Source organism: Nothoprocta perdicaria, unplaced genomic scaffold (genome assembly GCF_003342845.1).
Source record: "Nothoprocta perdicaria isolate Ctin4 unplaced genomic scaffold, notPer1 scaffold_87, whole genome shotgun sequence".
In the NCBI taxonomy this organism is placed as follows: domain Eukaryota; kingdom Metazoa; phylum Chordata; class Aves; order Tinamiformes; family Tinamidae; genus Nothoprocta; species Nothoprocta perdicaria.
Window position 1 is genome coordinate 1,228,078 of NW_020456165.1, and position 23,370 is coordinate 1,251,447.

Sequence of the window (23,370 nt, forward strand, 5' to 3'; positions counted from 1 at the left end):
AAATATGGCTTGTTTTTTATAATTGAAGAAGCTTCCTGGAGGGCCTCACAAAGTATTGGGGTATGCTTCATAGATGATCTGGATAAGGGATGAATGGTGAGGTGGCAGAGTTTGTAGATGACAGTGTAGTGTCCACAGTAATAAAAGCAAATGATTATGTTCCACTGTTAGAGAAAGACTTCGTGGTCACTGGGCAATAAAAAAAAAAAAAAGGCAAGAAAACTCCTACTAAGATGCATTTAGGGAGAAAAAAAAAAAAACAGCCCTAAACATATATATGCAATTTCAGTTTTTAAACTGGTTATTATCATTCAATATAGAATGTTGAAGTTCTTATGATTAACCACCTAAAAATGTCAACTTGATTTAACTGCCAAAAAGAGAATTCTTGATCAGAATCTTTTAGAAGAGACGCAGAGATCCAAAATGTAAGAGAACAGAGAACCTACTAACATGAAGGTCCTGTGTTCTTGGCCGAAGCTGCATTTCATTGTGAGGCCCTCTTTGCAAGACTACTGTTTTGGAGTGGACTTTGCAGTCCATTAGTGCTGTTCCACTTCATATCAAGTGTCATAGTCATTGGACAAAAAAAAGTACATCTTTTGACCAAAACCTGACTTGATCAAGTAGCTTCCTCTTTGTGTCAGAACTTGTGATACCTTGTGGGGGTTGAGGAAGGGAAGCAATTTTAGATCTTCCCAAGTAGTTTTGGCTGAAAAAGCTGTTCTTGCCAAATTTTGCAGGAGGGATACAAAATTGGTGTGATCACTCATTAGCATTCTCTGCAGTGTCTGCATATTCAGAGTCATTGGCTACCATCATGGTGACCATAGAAAGCGATCCCACTTTGCAACCAAGCCCTATTTGGTTCCTGCTGGGATGTCTTGTCTGTTGACCTCATCTTCTCTTATGATGCCTGGCAGAATGTGCTAAGAAACTTAGGTCAACTTTTATCATTTAAAAAAAAAGTTCTATAAATCTCAATTCAACTTATCAGATGAAAAACTGTGCCTTGAAGGGAAAAGGGCGAGTGAGTATGCAAGGGAAAACTTAACTCATATTTAAACATTCTGTTGACTATACAAGTATGAAACTACAGCCATAAACTCTGCCGAGTTACAGGCATGAACTCTGCTGAGTTGGATGCCTGTGGCCAGCACGGCCCCAGGAATAAATATTGGGTCCAGTGCTGTTCCACTTGTTCATCAATGACTTGGACGAGGGCACAGAATGCACCCTGAGCAAGTTTGCGGATCATACCAAGTTGGGTGGAGTGGCCGACACTCCGGAGGACTGAGCTGCCATTCGGAGGGAGCTGGACAGGCTGGAGAGATGGCTCCTCATGGAACCTCATGGAACCTCATGCGGTTCAACAAGGACAAGTGCAGGGTCCAGCATCTGGGCAGGAATAACCCCAGGCACCAGTACAGATTGGGGGTTGTCCTGCTGGAAAGCAGCTCTGCAGAGAGGGAGTCCTGGTTGACAATAAGTTAACCATGAGTCAGCAGTGTGCCCTCGTGGCCAAGAAGGCCAATGGGATCCTGGCTGCATCAGGAGGATGTTGCCAGCAGGTGGAGGGAGGTGATCCTGTGCCTGTAATCAGCTCTGGTGAGGCCACACCTGGAGTATTGGGGGCAGTTCTGGGATCCCCAGTACAAGAGGGACGTGGAGCTACTGGAGAGGGTCCAATGGAGAGCGACAAAGATGATTAAGGGACTGGAGCACCTATCATATGTGGAAAGACTAAGCGAGCTGGGCCTGTTTAGCCTGGAGAAGACTGAGAGGATATCTGATGAATATGTATAAGTAACTGAGGGAAGAATATAGGGAGGAAAGGGCCAAACTCTTCTCGATGGTGGCGAGTGATAGGACAAGGGGTAATTGGATACAAGTTGAAACACGGGAAGTTCCATCTCTATGTGAGGAAGAACTTCTCGACCATGAGGGTAACAGAGCCCTGGAACAGGCTGCTCAGAGAGGTTGTGGAGTCTCCTTCTCTGGAGATCTTAAGAACCCATCTGGATGTGACCCTGTGACCCATGCTCTAGGTGTCCCTGCTGGAGCAGGAGGGTTGAATTAGATGATCTCTAGAGGTTTCCTACCTCAACCATTCTGTAATTCTGTGAAATACGACTGTTTATAGCATTTGGCAGGGACTTTCACAGGAGATTCTTTGCTTTCAGCTGCTGGGGGTAGGAAGTGCTCAGGCCCTTGATGAAGTATTTGTAAATATTAACTTTATAAAACCAGTGTTGAAACTTGTCAGAAACCTGTAGAGCCAGACAGTGGGATTCATTGATACAAATAACTCGTAGACCTTTCTACGGTTTCTGGAGACGGAACAGCTCTTAAGGCTTTGTCGCTCAACTGTAGCGTCAATAGCAAAGCACCCTGGATTTTTTGTGTTGGGTGCTGTTTTGGTCTTGTGCTTTGATTTCTATCTGTCTTGTTAAGTTGCGCTTTGACAGGTGACTGTGGCAGGGGAAATTAATCTTAACATTGAATTAAATTTAGTTAGGTGTGTTTTCATTTCTATACAGCAGAATACCTGCTGTTGAATTTGTTAATCCCTAGAGGTGTTAAATTTGGGAAAACAAAAAGGGAGAGTGGGAAAGCGGCATGGTGGGTGATGGCTGGCTTGCCAACAGTCCTTATAAAAACTCCTCATTTTTGTATCAACATGAACTGCAGAATATGCTGTCAGGATGAAAGGAACCAGATATTTGCATCATTAGGAGATAACGTAATGACTGCATTTTCCTGAAAGGAACGAAGTTTTAGTGGCTTAAGAAATCCGCTGGCAGCCTCTTCTTTTTCCATACCAAACACTTTTTCACCCTCCTTTTCCCTCCCCCTTCAAACTGTGAGGAAATCTCACAACTCAGCTTGTAAAAAGTAACACCGGTGAGTTGACATTACTTACGAGAGGGGAGGCACACCAGTCCCTCGGGGGAGAGTGCAACAGATGTTCCTTCCTAAAAAGGACATTCTGTGCTCTTTCTCCAGCGTTCTGGTGTCTCCAAAATGCTCTGTATCAAGCGCTGTAGCTCTCAAGCAGGAGGCTTGCCATTAGGTATTTATAGTTACTCCTACACTAGATGACTCAGCCCCTCTTTCACACAAAAGAGCAGGGTTGATCAAAGTGTTCCAAAAATTGTCAGGGGGGAAAAACTTGACAATTGAAGTGGATCACACCCAGAGGGTTTCACAGCTGCCTATATTTTGGTTCACTGGTGAAGTCCTGTGGTAATCTGGTTACTTGGGCTCTTTTCAGTGGAAACAAACACATACCAAAAAGAAGAGATTACAATAGTCCCTTGTAACAAACCTTTCTCCTAAAACACCAATGTAAAGGCATGCTGAGTTGTTTTTAGGCTGCCACTGCTCAAAATCTGCTGCTCTGCTGAAATGTCCCCCATTAAAGAAGGATGCTGTGTATGTAGCCAAGGAGCAGCACTCTGTTTAGCTTAAATTTTGCACCTCTACCCACATTGTAGGAGGTGAGTCTCCTTGCTATCTATCTATTTGTCTTGATATTGGCATGTTTTTGGACAAAATTATTTTAATCTAGTGCTTAATTTGGCCAGCTACCAAGCAAGGTGGTACTGAGACACCGCAGGGCTTCTGCACGAGTAGAGTGGTTGCTGCTATACTGCTCCTCCTACGCTTCCTCTGACACTTGGGATAGGGCTTGCTGTCTGCTGTCCAAAGAAAATAACATCTAACTAATAATAATTTGCTTTACTGGAAATTGGAGATAGTGTGGCGGCAGTGTCTTTGTGCCAGGAATGTAGTAATGTCAAATTTCTGGTTACAAGGTGAAGCTCAGGATCAGGGAGTGGTGGAACAAGCTTCTGGTGGAACAAGCTTCTGGATGCGCTCTAAGATGAAACCAGTGCTCTTTTCATCTGCTAGTTCCAGAGTTCTTCTATTTTATTTTCTTTTTAACTGTCTTAAAAGGACTGTGCAGTCCTTTTAAAGGACTTAAGGCCTTAAAAGGACTATTGCAGTGTTCATTGCACCTGAGCTCATAATTCCCTCTGTCCTGATGCTAAGCTCTGCTCACCAGAGCACAGGTTTTAGAGGTCACGAGATGCTGTGAATGAGCAAACTAAAGCTTCTGTTGCAAGACTGGAGTATTACTGAATAGCACAGTCACAAGTACCCAGTCGTGGCAACCACAGTGTACTATATGCAGTCATTTCCGTGTCTGATTAGATAAAGTTCACAGTATGTTGGAGCTGCTTTTCTAATTTTTGCATGGCTTTTAGTTGCACCAGAACATGTCCAACTGCTTCTGTGCTTTTAGTCTTTCAACTTCCTTCTGCTCTAGGTGAAATAAATGGGAGGAGTCAGTGGGAAACAGATGACTTGTAGAATGGCAAATGTTTTAAACTTTATTTTTCCTTCTGGTTTTGGACAGAGAAAATCATGTTGATAACTAGTCAAATCACCTTTCTTAAACATTGCTATTGACTAGATTCTGGTGACACAAATTAGTTTATAAGGGAGGAACCTGAAGATAAAAAGGGAGAAGATTAGTTTCTCATGAAACCAGTAACTTTTTTTTTCCTCTCATCTGAAATATTTTGTGTTGTGTTCTTTTTCCCCTGCCCCTCTCATATTGAAAAATCCCTAAGGCCTGTAGATATGTGGTTAACAGCAAAGCTGCTGATCTGATAAAAAATCCTGTTTTTTGTTTTGAGTCTAATATGACCCACAGTGACACTTTAGCTTTGTAATTCTAATCATCTTATTTAGCAGCTGTTATTTTTCTTCTTACTACATTTAGTCTGATTTTTTTCTTTCCCTGTACTCTATAGCAGCGCTCAAAACTTGTGCCAAAGTTACCTCACCATTACGTAACCGAATCTGAAAGCAGCACCCACAAACTTTTCCCCCTTTTGATTTTTTTTTTTTTTTTTTTTTTTTTTTTTTAATGTGAACTGCAGTGTCTTGGTCTGGGAAGGCTTAGAGAATGAAACACTCTGGAGCAGCACAAGCTCTGAAGTGCAAGGTCTCTTCCTGTGCCCTCTTACTTGGTGTCACCGCATACCCTATGTGCAACTGCTGTGTTAGCAATATTTAATTTTGCACTGTAAACAGGAGCTGTAGAACAGAATCAAGTCCTAAATAACCTCTTTCCATTCTCCATTGGGTTGCACTGAAATGGCAATGCATTACAGAGCAGAGCAGAAGAGGGGATGAAAAGGAAAACAACGAACCAACCAAAAAACCCCATAAACCCAGTATCCTGTTCCCTGCCTTGTGCTGCAGCCTGCACTGCACCTGTGGTTTGAGTAAGACCAACGAGTGGCCATATCATTAGTACATGTGGACTTGGCTTCAGCCCAAGCTCTTGGTGAGAGTAAGACAATTTTTCTCAGCATGGGGTGTTCCTTTCAACTCGTGGGACACTGAGTACGCAGTGGAGTAAGGGGTAATTCACTTGAATGTCATGTTTGCCTTAGCACTGTTTATTCAGAGTGTAGTTTTCTTTTGCCATATGAGTTAAATGATGTGCAAATTACCCTGGAGACAATTTAATATATCTGTGAGCCTCACAGGAAACAATATCCTAATGCCTTGGTTTAGAGGAGATGTCTTCCCCTTGTTAATAAATAGGATGACTGTAGGAATTGAGGTTGAAAGATACTTGTGATTTGCGTTTACCGGTGTTTTTCTTCTTCAGAGTGCCTGGCGGGCATGAGCTAATTAATCCCAACAAAGTTCTTTTAACAAAGGTGAATAGTATCCTCTGTATTTTAAAGATGAAAAAGTGAGATACCAAGACAGAACAATTTGCTTAAAGCCACAAAGGAAATAAGTGCCAGACCAGTAGGGCTTGTACTCTGTGGCTTTGGCTCTATTTCAGATAGCGTCCAACAGAAGCAATAGGGTTGATGAGCCCCATCCTGCCTTGTGCAGGCAGTGCCCATGGGACCTCAGGTGATGCTCGTGGCCCTAGACCTCTTCTGGTGGTCATGTTGGCGTGTCCTTTCCTACTTGCCCCACATGCTCAGAATCAGGAGGATGCTTGAGATTACTTGTAGGAAAAAAAATTAGGCTTATTGGCCTGAAATATCTAACCCCTAGAACAGTGCATGTCTCTGCAGGGGATTTCTTGTAGCCCACTGTGATGGAGAGGTGACCTTTCTTCTCAGTTTTCTTATTCTTTTATAGACTATTGAAGAAAACAGTGCAAATTGTGTGCAGCTTAGGTCTAGAGGAGGAAAGAAGGCAGTGAAGCCTTTTGTACAGGCTTGAGAGCTTCCTGTGACTGTTTTTCATTGATGCGCACTTGTCCAGACAGTAGATTGTGGTTGACTTTGGTGGAGAAAGATGGCTCCATGTCATGCATATGCTTCCTTTGATGTTTTTAAACCTGGCAGTCTGCCAGTTTAGAGTGAAAACAAGTGTCTGGTCTGTCACTGGGGAGGAGTGGTGCTATGGTTATTGAAGGAGATCATCCCTTTCTCAGTATTTGTGCTTTTTGGCAGTGACCCAGCCATCTCAGGGTCCCCTTCCTGAAGGCGACCTGCGTAGCTGGCAGTTGCCTCTGCAGCCCCAGGAAACTAGGTCTTGGATACTTGGAAACTAGGTCTATGCGTTGGATATTCCTGAAGAACAGGGTGCTTCCTCACAATTATTTACAAATCTGAGCACAGGATGCCGCTTTACAACCAGTGTGGGCAGAGTGGCCTCCCAAAGGTGGTGCCGCTTCATTGGTGCCGTGTCCGGCACCCTTGTGGCCTGCCTCGTTTCCCCAAGCGAGGAACTCCCGGGCTCACGTTGGGAGCCGGCGTGGGCCGCGTGGTGCGGCTGTGTGCGAGGCATCTCGCCCTGGGAGCCGCAGCAAGATGGATGCGGCCGCCGGGTGCCGGCCGGCCTCGGCCTCGCCGTCCATATGTGCTTACGGAGCAGTCTTATCCGACTCCTTCCCATGGGCTCTGCTCAGCCTCCAGAATTAGCGGGTTGGTTTGGGCCTATTAAGGCTTTCTAAAAGATTAAGAGCTCCTCTTGATTGATGGATTTTTTTTTCTTTTTTTTTCTTAATAGCTCTTTCAGGGATCTAAGCTTTTTTTATTTTTTATTTATTTTTTAGATTAGGCACTAAGCTAAAACCACGTCTTTGGAGTATTTCTGCTGGTGCCTCTGCTTTGGAAGAGCAGCTGTTTAGCTGGAGAGGTATTGCACACAGGCAGTAGCATTAACAAACATGTTCTGCGGTCTCCTGGGCTCTATCAAACTGCCCCCACACCGTGGTTCCATTACAGCACCTCCAACTGCCTTCAGGGACACTGGGGCAACATTATTTTGTTTTTTCCACTCATATCTCAAAGACATAAAAACTATGAACGTGTCACAGATTCACAGAATATTTAAGGTTGGAAGGGATCTCTACAGATCATCTAGTCCAACCTTCCTGCTCAAGCAGGCACACCTACAGCATGTGGCACGGGGTGGCATCCAGGCGGGTTTTGAAGACCTCCAGAGTAGGAGACTCCACAACCCCCCTGGGCAGCCTGTTCCACTGCTCTGTCACCCTAACAGTAAAGAAGTTGCTCCTCACCTGGAGACGGAACTTCTTGTGCTCCAGCTTGTGGCCATTACCCCTCGTCCTGTCGCTGGCCACCAGTGAAAACAGCCTGCATTCTCCCTTCCTGAACTTATACATATTAATCATATCCCCTCTGAGCCGTCTCTTCTCCAGAGAAAACAGGCCCAGCTCACTCAGCCTCTCTTCATACGAGAGATGTTCCATTCCCTTAATCATCCTGGTTGCCCTGATGATGGGCTTATGCCCATTTCCCCTTGTCCTATCGCTGACCACCAATGAGAAGAGCTTGTCCCCTTCTTCTCTGCATTCTCCCTTCATGAACTTATACACATTAATCAGATCCCCTCTCAGCCTTCTCTTCTCCAGAGAAAACAGGCCCAGCTCACTCAGTCTCTCCAGTGGAGAGAGATGGTTCTTTATAATGCTGTAGAGCAGCAGTGTTTCACTGAGGGACTCGTTCTGAAGCTCTACTGCTGTCCAGGGAAGGCTGCTCTGCTACGGCACTGCTGATGCTGGGGGAGTTTTTGCAGGACATGCACATCATGGTTTTTTTATGACAGATGTAACAGGAGAACACAGGATCCTTTCAGGCAATAGGATCAGGATTTTTGCATCCCGTCCAGCAACTCGTGGTGGTCAAGGCTATGTCCAGGACTATATTTAGAGATTAAAAAAAGGAGAGGGAAAAAAAAAAAAAGATGAGATGTAAAGATATAATCCTGTAGCCAGCTTTACAGGCAGCTCTTTTGCACTCACAAACATCCAAAAATCCTTCAAAATAGGAAACTGCAGTTATATAGTTTTCAGTAAGGCAGTTTAAAACTAGCTCATATATCTCTGTGCAGTCGTACTCTTGAGATGTAACACAAATCAGTAGATAGCAATCTTCTCGAAATTCTGCTGATTTCCGTTTCTTTTGTTGTGAATGTTTCTTGCTTTGCAATGGTCTGCACATTTAAGGAACTCTTTTTTTTTTTTTTTTTTGGATATAATTAAAAAACTAAACTTTTTTTTAAAGTTATTCACACCTTGAGTTTGAAAAGAAATTACCTTTATTAAGGCAATGAGAACAAGTTTAAATCTTTTTATATGGTGTTCCTTTTCTCTGTGTTTTTTTTTTTTCTTTCGCATGAAATATGATGCTTCTGAAATGAGTTTCGTGGAATAGTTTAAAAGACTCTGTTGTCTTTAGAGTATAGAGAGCTGAACATTTATTATGATTATCACACCAAGGAGGGAAATGTTTCTTCATAATTATGTTGCTCTTGAGGGTTTCATATTATCAGGTTTTAAGAAACTTGACAAGCTGCAGTTTGTACTTTGTCACAGACCCTTTTCCATAACACAAACAGTGATATGCAAGAGCAACATCTGACCATGCCCCATTAAATCCCTAGTGCTCCAAACTAAAACAACCTTCCTGTGCAAACCATAGAGGAAGCCAGAAGCTACCCAAACCCAAGGTCACTGTGTGTCCCTGGGGTTATGTTTGGAGTGAGTGTTTGTGTTTGCTGGATCAACCAGAGTTGGGTATTTGAGTGACTTTCTTTGGGACAGCACTAGCTTTTAAATGCAAACTTTGGTGGTGTGATGACTTAGATGCACAAAAAAATTCTTATGCATCCTGTCATGGTCAGGTTGACCCATGTAGGAAATAAAAGATGATTTTCTGAAGGTGCTGTGTAAGATTCATTGTGTAGAAGTTGCCACTTTGGGATAAAGCCACTCGTGGCTCAAAACAGTAGCAATTTTCTGGGAATAATTGGATAACTTCATGGCTTTGCATGGTAAATGTGTGAGGAGTACGAAGAGGAGATAAAAGAAGTGGTATTTTTAAAATGTAATTGTTTTTTCAAAAAAAAGTTTTTGTGTTTTTCTCTTCACAAACAGTTTGTATAATAACAAGGCTTACTTTAATATAGAATAAGATGCAGTAATTAAATTTGACAATTTCTCATCTTTTATACCTGAATGGAGAAATTTCCCAATATTATAAGGTCTCCTACCATGTAAAACTCAAATGACTGGTAGTCATGCTAATAATGTATGAGATTTAAATGCATTATGTCTTAAAAGAATACAGAAAACGGGCAGTATCTAGGATTTCAAAGAAAGAAGAAATTAGACATTCATGCGATCTTGAGAAAAGCAGCTATGCAGAACTGGAAAAGAGCATTTTATAAATTTATAATACTCAAAAGTTTGTCTGAAGATGAGAAAAAAAAATCAGTCTTTAAAGCTTTGGACATTTTGTGATACAAAATTAGAAAACATTTTTTTAGAAAGCATTTCTTTTTTTTTTTTTTTTTGAGAGCAATTTTTTTTTGTTTGCTGATTGTGTGTATGTGTGAGAAGAGACTTCCAAGAAGGGTGGTTTATGAGTTTTTTTTGGGAGGCACCAAATAGCTGCTTTTTTTTAAGAGCAATAGGAAAAAAAAAACACGTAATCATTATCTGACACTTCTTACCTTTTTTTTCCCCTCTCTCTCCAACTAAACTTTCAAAACAATCCATAGGTGTTTATAAAAATAGTGATAGCTATAAAATATATGGCAAAATATTATCTTTTATGTGTGTATTTCTTTTTTTGATCCCATTTTTTTGATCCCATTCTCCTGGCCTATCTCTGAACTCCAAGTAGAGTTTTATGTCAGCATGATGTGATATATTGGACATTAGAGAAGTTATTAGAGGAATGAGAAACTCAGTTTTCAGTAGGACAGTAGTTCTTATGAAAGTCTTGTTACTGGATATATCTAGATTCCCTTCTCATTCTCTCCCTTCCTCCCTTCCTCCAAACTGTGGTTGCTTGCTTTATTTATTTTATTTTTTCTGTCAGTCTTAGACTAAATAGTCTTTCGTTTGCAACAGTAATTTCAATGGGAAGGAACTTTGAATTGGTGTCTCAAATTACAGAGAAAAAATACAAATAAAATATTTTAAAATCTTTTAGATCCTTTCAAATTTCTCATTACATAAAGACTTTTGAATAGTGTTGTTATCAGAACACCTCACTTTTTTTCTCCTTCACCTTGAATGTAATGACTTTTATCCTTTTATCAGATGAGAACTAGAGTGGCTCCAGAGTCCTGTTTATCTATAATTATAGCCATAATCTGCAGTAACCTTGTATCTCAAATAAAGTTGGTTAAAAAAAGAAAACAAGAAGCCCTGGGAAGCAAGGAATATTGACTTTCTATTTAAATAGCTGACTGATAATTAAGTGGTTTAGAAGAGGTCAACCAGTTCTTTGCAGTAATAATTTAAAGTTCAAGTAAAGTGACCAGAAATAGCACTGTTTATTCTCTTGCAAATGTGAACCAAACGATAACTTCGCCTTTATTTCATTGTTAAAATGCACCCCTGGCTGTGCTACAAAGGGATATATGGGTGAATATACTGAGATTTATTTGTTGACTAAAACGGCAAATTCTCTCAAATATAGGAAAAATAAAACACATCCTTTCTATTTGGAAAAATGTTTATACTTTGGAAGTAAAAAAAAATCTAACCCTCTTCAGAAGCTATGCAAAGAACAACTGGGGTGATATATTCAAAAACTGTGGTTGAATATATACAATTACCTGCTTAATGCACCCATGTTACTGTAATTTTGCTGGCTGACTCTCTAGGAGCCTTAGAGTCAGTAAGGAAAATCAATGGTACTCAGGCTGAAAATGGTAACTAGTATTGCTGTAGAGCAGCATTCTGTGCAAATGATCATACTCTTTTTCAATAGCAAAGCAGAAAAGTGAGAACAAGTCCTCCCCTAAATAATCTGCTTCTGCTTAGGCTAAGTAATGTATTGTAAGGGCTGAGATACATCTTTCTCGAAGCTGGGAGATAAAGATGAGTGTTTAAAGGATGTGGCCATCATTAAGTCTGCATTTTTTTTTTTTTTTAATGGAAATATCCCCATGCTACCATGGTTGGCCTAACTCAGTAGAGTTTTTGTATCGCCGTTATCCTGCTACACTCTCCTGCTGAATCCCAGGGGAGAGCCTGCCCATGGTTAGGAGCATATAAGCCCTATAGAACCTATTGTAGATCTAGAACTTATTGTTCTGTGTTTTCTTGGATTTGCTTTTTTTTTTTTTTTTTTCTTTCTTCCTATTGATTATTTAACTAAAGAAGGATCTGAGATGCCTGAATCTCAGCAGAGAATATTTGCTCTATATTTTTTGCGTTCATGTGTCTTCCTGACCCAGCCCTTTGCCACTTCGGTTAAACGGTGGGAAAGGACAGAAAACCTCCCTCAGCTTTCCAAAACAATTGCAATACTTTCATTCCTCTCGCTTTAGTTTGCTTACAAAAATTATAACCTTGGCTCAGTAGCAACTGCTATAATTACAACTGCAAAAGGATTTCAATTATAGCACGCTGTTTTTCACGTTATCATACTTTTCAGCAGATTGTCTTTTGGGGAATTAAATTTTCCATTTCCAGTGTCTCTGTGAGAAGTGAAGAAATGGGACTATCTTCATTTGTGCTTGGGTTTAACCACATTGGAAAAACACATACACAGGGCACTTCATCTTTTTTTCTTATTTTAGCATATACACAGCTTGCATTTCACACAATGTGCAGGGATAACATCTGAAGAAGAAGCAGTCTTCCTCATGGATTACATCTTAAAAGCTTTAAAAATATAACTGCGACTAGTAAATCTAGTAGGTGGTAATAAAATACAATTCTAAAGGGTCCCTTTTTGAGTGCCTTTCAAAGGAAGGCCTTTTAAAATCAGAGCCTGAGATATGTTTTCTTTCTATGACTGACTAGTTAGGGGCTGGCACTATATAATGAGGATGCCCCAAGGGCAGTATGGAAGGGAGAGACTGCAAAAAGCTTGTTCTGAAAGCAGCAGAGAACTGACATCCCATTGAGATTTGGGAAGTATCTATGAAAAACATGAAGATATTGCAATGGGATGAAATATTTCAGTCTCTAATAGCAGCTATGATAATCACCCATCCTGTTATGGTGATGGGAAAAGAGGAAGACCATATATCATAAAATATGTATTTTGAAAGGAGAAGTATTTTGAGAAGAAAATGAGAGGACATATCTATGTGGAGTTCTTTAATAGTAGCTCTATAAGATTTTATAAAGTATTTTCCCATCTATTTATGCAGTGATCTTGGGATAAATATCTTTCCCATATATTTAGGGAGTGATCTTGAGATAAGTATTTTTCCCATGTATTTATGGAGTGATTTTGGGATCGGGAGGGTGGCTGCTGTGGTGAGGAACAAGTCAGGGTTTGGATTGAATCTTGTATGATGGGAGGCTGGAAAATAGTTGGTCCTGTATCGATGGAAGAGCAAAGGAAGCCAGTCATGTGTCACCGTGTTTGATTCAGCTGTCACACATGAGAGTGCTGCCAGAGCAGGCAGTCCTCAGGGATGCTGTCGCTTCATTCCCAATTCCAGTTTATCATCAAAATTGACTGAATTTGAGAGTCCAAAACCCAGCATGGCTTCAGCAAGCCTGAGCAGGAAATAGAGACCACATATGGTGACATGCATGAGCTTTTATTAGGCCTGTGGTAGGTTTGTAAAGAGTTTTATTTAATCAAAATAAGTTCCCATTGCCAAACTGAGAGATAAAGAAGAGACAATTACTGTTTTTGGAGGAGACTGAGGTGTGTGAACTGACTCCCAGCGAGATCTGGGTTTAGAAGGCTCATGGAAGGGAGTCCTCGCGCAGTTTTGGTCGAAATGCGACTCCGGAGGTGCAAACCTGTCCTCTGTCCTCAGGGCTTGACAGCTTTATGGCTCGTAGCCCAGCCTCAGCTGCTGGGAGCACAAGGGCACTGGGTGAAGGTGCTGGATCCATACAGGCGTTATCTGATGGGCACCTTTTACAGCTCAGGACACCCCGAAAGCCACAATCTTGGCATTTATCACTTGCATTGGAGCCTTCATTTACTCCCAGGGAAGGGTGACTGAGCCGCTTTGCCAAGGAATCTCAAGAAAAGCAGACCAAGGCATTTCCCAATAGTGGCTTTAGAGGCAGGATCCCATTTGTGTGCTTGGTTTTTCCCATGGGTACTGCTGCATGAGGAGGAGGAGGAGGTGAGGAAGGACTAAAACAGGCCTCAGGCTGGGTGGAAAACTACTCAAGTCACTATTTGCACAGCCAGGACTGGCTGCCAGGGCTCGGAGGTGAGTTTTCTGAGCCATCTTCTGTTATCAAAGTAGAAAAAGGCAGAGAAAATTTCCTCCCTGGCATTGAGTGAGGCTTCCCCCCCACTTGTGTCCATGCACTGCCCTTCCTATGAGCTGATACTGATGCCCTCAGACCCCATGGTGGAATATTTAGTTTCACTAACCTGGCAGATAATCATGCATTTTCTTTTTCATATATGATCCCTGGACTTGTTCCTCTACACACAAAAAATAAATAAATAAAATAAAAAGGGAGAGGTGGAAAGACAAACTTTTTATCAGGCAGATAGATAAAAATAAGGAGAGTTAGAACACTACCAGGAGTTTAAGAATAACTTCCAAAGTGAGAATACATGGTGTCTCCTTTTATTGCTTTAGAAGATATGCAGTGTATGTCTGAGAGTTTTATATGTAAACGACTCCTGACAGCTCTGTTTTAAATGGTTGTGGAGGTATTCTCTTTCATTAAACAAGAAGTACCCCGCACAAGTGTTATAAAGCAAAAATGAATTTTTTCTGCTTTTTCAAATGAGTGTCCCCATCCTGTTTTTGCCTTCCTTTGCTATCGGCTGTGTTACTCATTATACTCCATTATGGTCATTTCTCCTTATACTCATTTCCCTACAGGGATCTTAAGATCTTAGCTGAATTAAGAATGAGATGGGGAGACACAGGATGGATTGGTCTGTCTCTTTCTGTTCTTTTAAAAGAACTCACAGAATTGTACCACTGGAAGGTATTTCAGGGTAGAAATATCCTGCTGCCTTCTTCGATCTATTGGATATTGTGTCTGTCTTTTATTTAAGTATTACGCCTCATGGAAAGAAAGATTTCATTTAAAGAGTTAGATTATATACAAACAGGAGCATTGGCTGGGCCATGTAGTCTAGTGTTCTGATGAGAGACTCACAACAGGACACAGAGACAGTAGCAGGAAAACAGCAAAGACCATTGGGAGAGCAAAAGCTGATGCCAATAAATGACTGAAAAGAGTGTGTGTGCAAGCTGTGCTGCAGAGGAGCTTGAAAAGAGTTTCTTGCCTTGTTTTTACAACTGCGTTCAGAGAAATGGGACTTTGCATGTGAATAAACTGGAGCTCCTGACTCCACCTTCAGTCTTAGCTTCTAACAGATATGGCATGGATAGATTGTTTTAAGAATATTATATGGAAGATACGGCCAGTCTTCACTGTCAATGACTAGGTTATTCTTTGTTCCTTTTGCATCTTTTTCAGATGGTCTGTATTTTTAGCTTCTCATGTGTTTAGAGTTTTCTTAATGCACCCTTTTGTCTCTGTGGGGATTGCCTTAAGTGATTTCTAAGTAGTAATTTATATTCAGACCATGCATTATGTCTGTCTTGATAGAAAGCCAGCTTAACTTGTACGTAAGATTATTTTTGGATGTATTTAAGAAGCAGGCCTTTAAAGCTAGCCCAGTGATGCTAAGCTTTAGGATTGAACATGCTTGATAATCAAGTAGAGGTCTTCATGAGTCTTTCAGTTGTCAGTTCTTCTGATTCTATTCAGAACTATCCATTGTGCAGAAAAGATCAGAATATTTGAGACATTCAAGGGCAGACTTTCAAAAATACATACTTGAATTGCATCTGTCTTCATGTAAGAACAAAGTAAGCTAAATGAATGGTAGGTGGAAGTGTGGTAGCTTGATTTACATACTAAGCTGCACATTTATGTACCCAAAGGTCCAAGGAGAATGCAAATGTGCAGGTCCAATTTAGACAGGTATTTTTTAGAGAAAGACAGATTTGGCTAGTGGCTGGTTCAATGTTGTAGTGGGGCTGGTCCCTTGAAAGTCACAATCTGAGGTGTCAACATGGAAACCCTGAGGTCCTAAGAGTCAGTTTATTGATTTGATGACTTGGGTGATATAAAAGTATGTTTTTGTGATGAGCTACTTCTTTAAAAATAGCTATTGGAGGTGGACAGACATGAAGGCTGTGTAAGATATCATTTTCAAAGTGTAAAACCTTTTGGTTTTGACATGTCACAAGTGTGGTTCAGGACAGCACAGATCTAGTGGGACACTGGCCTTCAACTAGAATTTACCTTAGAAGCCATTAGGTTCTGTTGTCTAAATGCCTCAGTTTCTTCTTCCCTCTCCCTTTTTTTTTTTTTTTTTTTTTTTTTTTTTTTTTTTTTTTTTTTTTTTTGCTTCCCAAATAAATAATTTCTGGCCTTTTTGCACTGAGCAATCCTGATCCTGTTTGAAAACTACTGTATTTTCCTTTTTGGGTTTTCAAGGAAGGGGATTAACAAGCTTTCCAAAAAATTGTTCCTAATCCCGGGGATAGCAGTGACCTCTCCCAGTTAGCCAGCTTTCATTTTAAATCTCATGTACTTTCACCAAGAATGTATACTAGTAAACCTTCAATCTTGGTAATTTCATTTCTGTGAAGTAGATAACGGTTGATGTAGTATACAGAGAATACCACAAATATCCCAATTAATTACTTCCTCAGGCATTAAGGTCTAACAGCACAGTATATCTTGCTCAAGTATTTGAAATTTTAGTAAATTGTTTCATTCAGTTCCTCTGAGCTGGGAAAGTGCAGACAGTGACTATCTGTTACTTTAGGATCCTCAAGAGGATTTGTAATATATTTTTATGTTGTTTGGGGTTTTGTGTTTATTTTTTTAAATGTCCTTTCTAAAGAAAAGATGTGGTTGTTAATTTGGTCAGTTCTAAAGGTAGACCTCAGAGATTATATGTGCTGCAGGCCAACAGTTAAAGGAGTGGAAAAGTCAATTGAGGCTATTTCTACATAACGGAAAGGGTTTTCCTCTCAGAGGCTTCGGAAAAACTTGCTGGAGGTGGATACCTACTACCATAATATGATCTTTAATTTTCCCTTTTTGTTTCTTTTTCAAATGTCATATGCTGAGAGAAGCCTCCTCTATACTCACAGACAGTGGTAAAAACAGGCTTTTGTGAAAAGAGAATTCCACCCACTGTAAATTAAAAAATAAAATAAAAAGCATTTGTTATTTTTAACGGAAAAGGCAGAGTTAAGTAAGCCTCTTCTCATGCGGTCACTTACAAGGTCTCATTTTATTTTTTCTTGCCTGACTGTGGTCCTTTTAAAAGGAATCACATCACCTGTGGGTGGTTGGAAATCATTTCTGCCATCTAGGTTTAAACGCCTACTGTGCTGCACTGGAGCTTTTTAAAGGACATTTTTCCATTCTTAGTGGACAGCTTTATTTCTACTGAACTTGCACCCTACCAGTAAATCCAAAATATAAATCTGCCTTCAAACAATTACCAATATTGGCCATCCTTTGTAGTATGTCTTGTGAAACTTAGACTTGCTTTAGTTGTGCGTTTTTTTTTTTTTTTTTTTTTTCCCCCCCCCCACAATTTCAGATTGTGGAGATTTCAAGCTACTATACGTGAAATCAATCTGAACAGCTAGAAGCTGAAACAGACCCAAATGAAGATGTGCAGTGCACATCAGAGAGATTTCTGCTAATGTTAATTCCTATATTGTCCTCTAAGGTAATACAGCATTTCTGAAATACTCCCTGGCTATTCCATGGGACCTGTGACTGGGGCACCAGTACTTGTGGTGCAGCAGCTGTACTCTTTCCCTTCAAATTTATGTAGGATTTTTTTCATCTAGGATAATAGCCTCTTCAGAATAAAGTTGTGATGCATTAATGAAATAAATCCTAGTAATAATATTGGCCCATCACTTGATGTTGGTAATAAAAACTGTTCAGGCAGAAAAGGCAGAAGTGCTTCAGTAAATACTCATGCCTTTTGAAAGGAAAAAGCACCCTTATTGCAGGAAGTCTGTGCTGTGCTTTTAATACACTTAAATATGCTTTAATAAATAATAAATAAATGAATATGCCAACTTAAATAGCCTAAATATGAAGGATGTCAAATAATGTTTACCAGAAGTAAACACATTAAAATGGTCTGGAGATCCAAGAGTCCCACAGAGTGGCTGAAGGGCTCTTTGGCTTCATATTGTTCACTTTTCCTAATTCTTGCAAAGCAAGGGAAATTCCAGCAAGCATTAAGGGTACTACAGAGTCAGTATCCCAAAAGAGGATGGAAATGCTGATCTGAGCTGCTATAGATTGACATCATCGTACAAGCAGTATAATGGGAATGCCAATATGTTGATGGATTGCCCATGAATTTTAAAGGATCAAATACAGTGTTATAAAAAAAAAGAGTAATAAAATTGTGAAATTGCTCAATGAAAGTAGCTGTGAAGATATAATAGGGGGTTTCAATTTTATATAGCATTATAGGTGCTATATACAGACAGAAGAAAAACTATTGTACAATAATAGTGTATTAAAAGATTAATAATGGTACAGCAGGCTTATCAAAAGGATCTTGTCAGTGGAGGGTTATTAAGTGGGGCTGCATCTAGTATCATTCTTCAGAGATCAATAGAAAGCTCAAAATTAATCAATATAGTCATTAAGGATCTGAAAATACAGAGCAAATGTCATCTTCTGCACTTTGCACATTGCACAAAAATAGTTGGTTAAAATGTAGGGCAGGGAGCTTTTTGTAAAGTGTTTTGGATCAGCCAGCAAGCTGAGCCACTCAGAATATATTCCAATACAGCTTAATGTGCAAGGTCCCACCTGTGAAGGGAGAAGAATTCATCCCAGGTGAAGCGAGGCCTTTGAGGAGGATTTGAGGGTTGTAGCTAGACCAGTAATTTAACATGACTTCCCAGCATGGTGATTGGCACAAATAAGCAGTAAGTTCATTGGATATAGAAACAGAGAGAAGGTTACTCCTGAGTGATTCTTCTTCGCAGGCCATTGCTTAGCCTGGCCCTAGACTTCTGTGCTCCCTCAGGAGGTACCTTCTCTTTAGAAGGTGAGAGAAGCAGCTATTAAAAAGCCTCCAAGACTCAAAGCAAAGGCCTTGCTTAGAAATCTGAAGTGGTCACAGTGTTTCTCGAGAACATGTTATAGCTAAACAAATGATTTCACACAGAGGTTTAACAAACAATATGTAATGTCTGGGCTATCCAAGGGGGCAGACAAAATGATGCAGTTGTTTATTGCTACCTCTTGAGATCATTTATTTTTACAAAAAGGAGGATTTCAAGGAGCCTCGTTACTTCCTCGGTGTTTGTCTGTGAGAGTGTTTTGTTGATTAAAGTGGGGACAAAATTTAGCAGAGCTGTATTAGATTTTGCTTGCTGGACATTTTTGAAACTGTGCCAAATCAGATAGGACAAAATTCCCTAGCCAGAGGGGTAATGAAGAGCAAGAAATGGTTGGTGTCTGGGACTGCAGATAGAATTTCTGAGCAAGTAGAGAAATTAAGATAAAGGTGAAAATATTACGACCTGGCAACACCAATGGGTATATATTTAACATGTTCCTAGTGTAGCTTTGTGCATATAAAATACTAGTGGTAAATCTTCAAGTCTAGGCAAGGCCATGGAAAGTTATGCCAACCTACTTGGGCGCAGGCGAGTTGTGTTGGGAGTTCAGTTCTTCTGACCTGCAGCTGTTTGTGTGTGTGTGCCTGGAGCTTCCTGCATAGGTGGTGGTCTTGTTCTCTTCCCAAGCATTTGGAGATTGCTGGTGGTGAACTGCAGGTTTTGGTGTGTGTCCTGCTTGTAGGGCCAGAAAGCTTGGCCATCCTGGCCTGTGGCTTTGATTTCCTTCTTTTCCTCCATCTTCCTTTTTTTTTCTTCCCCAGCCCTGGATTCCTTCCTTCTGATGCAGGCGCAGCTCTTTCCAAGCAGCCCCTGGCCTCGGGGGTTGCTCTTTGTGCTGATATTTTTTATTTTCCGCCGCCTGCCCCGACGCTCACTGTTGTCTGCTCTGCTCCGCTCTTACCTCAGCACTGCGCTGCAGCCAACTTGGACATGAGCAAACCCGGGAGAAACGTCTTCCAAAAGCTTACGCAGAAAGAGAAGCGAAGAAAGACTTCACCCCTTTAAAATGAATCAACCCCACATTTGACCTGATTTTATATCTACTGCCAATATCTTTATGGCTGTTGGTGCTGAGCATGGCAGCCTCCAAGGCTGAATCATTTAAGTGTCGTAATACAGTGCTGCACAGTCCCGTGCTGGAAGGTGGTGAAGACCTTTGGAGGCAGCATCAAACAGGTTCTAAGGGTTCATGCAAGCAGCTTGACTCTCAAAAATCCCTGGGAAAAGGGATAATGTAGCACGGTACTATTTATGCCATGACTTCTCATCTAGATTAAGGAGAAGTTACTTTCTACAGTGAGAAAGTAGAACTAGCAAGTGAAACCCTCAAGCTCACACCAGTGTGAATTTGGATGAAATTTTCTGTGCCTTGGGCATCCTTGGCTACTACTGATGCAAGCTTTAAAGCAAGCTGTGGGCATTTCATGGGTGAGGTTGCTGAAAAATTAGACAGCATATTCTCTCTGCAATCGTAAGAGTATCTCTGCCTTGTAACTATGACACTTCAGCCTCTCCCCTCTCTGGCACTTAATGTGCGTTTCTGTGACTCAGCCTGATGTGTAAAATACAGCAAAATCAGCTCGCAGGGTGAACTTAGAGCTGGCTTTAGCTCCATTAAGGTAACAGAGAATGCTTCAGCTCAAAAGAATAAACCTGGAAGATCCAGCTAAAACTCTGCTTATTCCACAGTGCAACACTAGGTAACATCTACTGCAGCCCAGTTCAACTGCCAGTGATTTTTGTTAAATTGTTTCTTCCTTAAAAAACAACAAGATCAACAAACCAGCAAAACCACCCCCCACAAACCTCCTTCTCCTGGCTGATCGTGCTCTGTTGGTTTATAATCTCTTTCAGACCTCCCTGTGGATTTCTGCCTATTCCCATTGCCCTGATTAGCTGCAAAGAGCTGTGGTTGGGTATGGGTTAGTTCTGCTCCTTCCTGGTTCTGCTGGAATCTCTTCCCCTGCTCCATAGCATAGTACAGAGATTCATTTACATTCACCACATGTTTTTCTAATGTAGCCTTCCTGGTAGGCTTTAAACATCTGATGCCACCACAGTGTTACATGTCACGCATGCGAGAGCTGCGGCTTTGGGGAAGCTGCTTCTGTTAGGGTGAGAATTCTTGTCTTAGCGAGTAATGTACAAAATAGACAAAAGGCACCAAACGCAGGCTGCAGATCTCTAAAAGTGGCACTCTCATTTGATTCTCTTCATTTAAAATGCTGCAATGGTGAAAGCAGTGCCGCAGTTTTAAATCACCATTTATTTCATTCTGCACAAATGCTCTTCCAGCTTCAGAGTAAAACTCCTGGCTTTCATCTGTGGGACTGCACGATTAGCACTTACTTGTGGAAATATTTGCCTTCTTTATTTTTAAAACCAGTGGAACTCAAAGGGAAAGTTTTGTTTTTCCCAGTTTCTCCTGAGAAACATTCCTTCATCCTGCTCCCTTCCACATTTTTAAACAATTGCCCTTTGTCGTCCTACAACATCCTCCCAGGCCAGGCTTCTCCCGGACTTGGGCAGCCGTATCCGGTTACATGGTCGCTGAGCAGGAGAGGCTCTGTCTCTTTGCAGATGCTCAGTAAAACCAGGGGGAAAATCAGAAACAATGGGCAGGAATTTAAACTGGTCCACATTTTGGACCTAAATGTGCTAAAATAACCCCAAAGCTCCTAAAATACATTCATGTTCCTTTATTTTCTTATAAGGCTATTGTTGGTTGTGAGCGGGGTCTAGGAGCCTGTAGAGAGGAGGGTGCTGGTGAAGCGGGTCCTGACAGAGGGGATCAGGTAAAGATGAGGATGGTGATGGGGAGAAGAGGACACCAGGTCAGGATGATGCTGAGGTGGCCCTTGGTGAACTGAGAATGAGCTGTGTGAAGGAGACCTGGAGGTTGAGTCCATACCCTTGGTGTCATCTATAATGTGTCCTGTATAATGGACACTTCTTTCAGACGCCTCCCCCCAGGATTATGTGGTTTAATAATATTAGTTCTTGGGAATTAATAATGGAATTAATTAAGTGACAGAGGAATGAATGGGTGTTTGTCATCCTTAGAGATTCATTACTTCTAGTAAAATACGGTTCCCTAACCCTTTTAAAATATCGCAGCTTATACTCACATACTGAAGCCATAGCGTAAGGGAATGAGGAGCTCAGAGTGTTGGTCCTAAGTTCAGAAACCCACCCAGAGCATTCACAGGGTTTCATGATGTTTTTCACAATGCTCTTGTCATTGGCTTTCAAGCAGCTGAAGCATTGCCTTTAATTGCTCATCATTAATTTTCCTATCTGGATGTATTACATGCTTGATAAGTCACACTTGTAAAAACTACACTGAAATAAATTTGCTTCTTGGTGTCATTTAAAAGCATGAATTTATGAGTGATGTCAAGATGCAGTATGGAGTTGAATATGTTCTTTTTTCCTCCTGTTTACACGTGGGTTATTGGTGATTGGGCAAGTTGGTGTCACTTTTACTTATCCATGAAAACCTAATGGCTCTGGAATGCTCTGATCATCAGAGTTGATTTGTTTTTTTCCTTTCCCTTTTCTTCTTCTTCTCTCTTTTTTTTTTTTTTTTTTTAGATGAAATAGGCTGTTTTTGATGGAGTGAAAACACTTAAAAATTTCTAGATTTCTTTGAGAATTCCTGAGAGGAGACTTTCCCAGGCAATTGTAACATGTTTTCCTTTCACCTATATTGATCTTAAAATTCTGCCCTCAAGAGGGTTACACTGATAAACACTGTCCTCTCCGTTTAATAGTGGAAGAACAGATTTAGAAAACCAACATTCCTCCATGCCGCCTGTTGTGAGAGCTACTCCTTTTCCTGTATTTGAAGGAAGCATTGATTTTTTTTTTGTGGAAATACCCCCGTATTTCTTTAGTAAACTGTCCTTGCCTCGCTGGTATGCGACTGCAGCTCTGTTTCGAGTACACCATTTGATGTACTAGAGCTTTTCCTCTCCTCTCATTCAGGGAAACAAGCTAAGTAAATTGCTTTCTCTGCAGGACTCCCAAGGACAATTTCTATCAGCTCTGCTCAACTGAGCTAAAATCCTGTCTGTGAAAATGTTGATGATAACTTTCTTTGATCTCTGTCCTCTTTTACTGAAGATGATTCTGTTTGCTTTCAGTCATGACAAAGTGCTGCTTTTTCTTCTATTTTGCTGTTTTATTTATGACATTGAGCTTAAGTAGAACTTTCGCGTTTGTTCCATACATGTGTTTCTAGTAAGGCTGTAGTGATGAAAGGCTTTTTGATGCATGGCATCCTAGTACTGTACTGTCAGGCATTCAAATCTGGTACCTTTGGACGAAGCGTCGATCAGCGTTTCTGGTTCACTGCTACTGGGATGTTTCATAGCCATTCAGATCTGTCTGTCTCCTCTACTCTCTCAGCTTGTAGAAGATGTGCAGCTACCTGATCGTTTGAGAGATCAGGATTAGAGTTAAGGGAACATCTGGATCTCTGCTGAACAGTACAGAACCTTCTTTTTTTTTTTTTTCCAAGATGCAAATCGAGGGAATTCAGGATAATCTCATTCCGTCCATAGATGGTTGACCTACTGATAGTATGGTACCTCTTAAATGACCTGCTACGTATGAGAGAGATTTATTTAATAAGTGCATGAGACAAAATGTGCACTGGGTCCCAGATCCAAGAAGTTGTGTGGATCCTGTCTC

At 40.9% G+C, this 23,370-nt stretch overlaps 1 protein-coding gene across 1 annotated transcript in view; it reads left to right on the forward strand.

Annotated features, from left to right (window-relative positions):
* Positions 1 to 23,370, forward strand: part of ITGA9 (integrin subunit alpha 9) — a 195,351-nt gene that overhangs the window by 71,857 nt on the left and 100,124 nt on the right. The gene's annotated exons all lie outside the window — the stretch shown is intronic.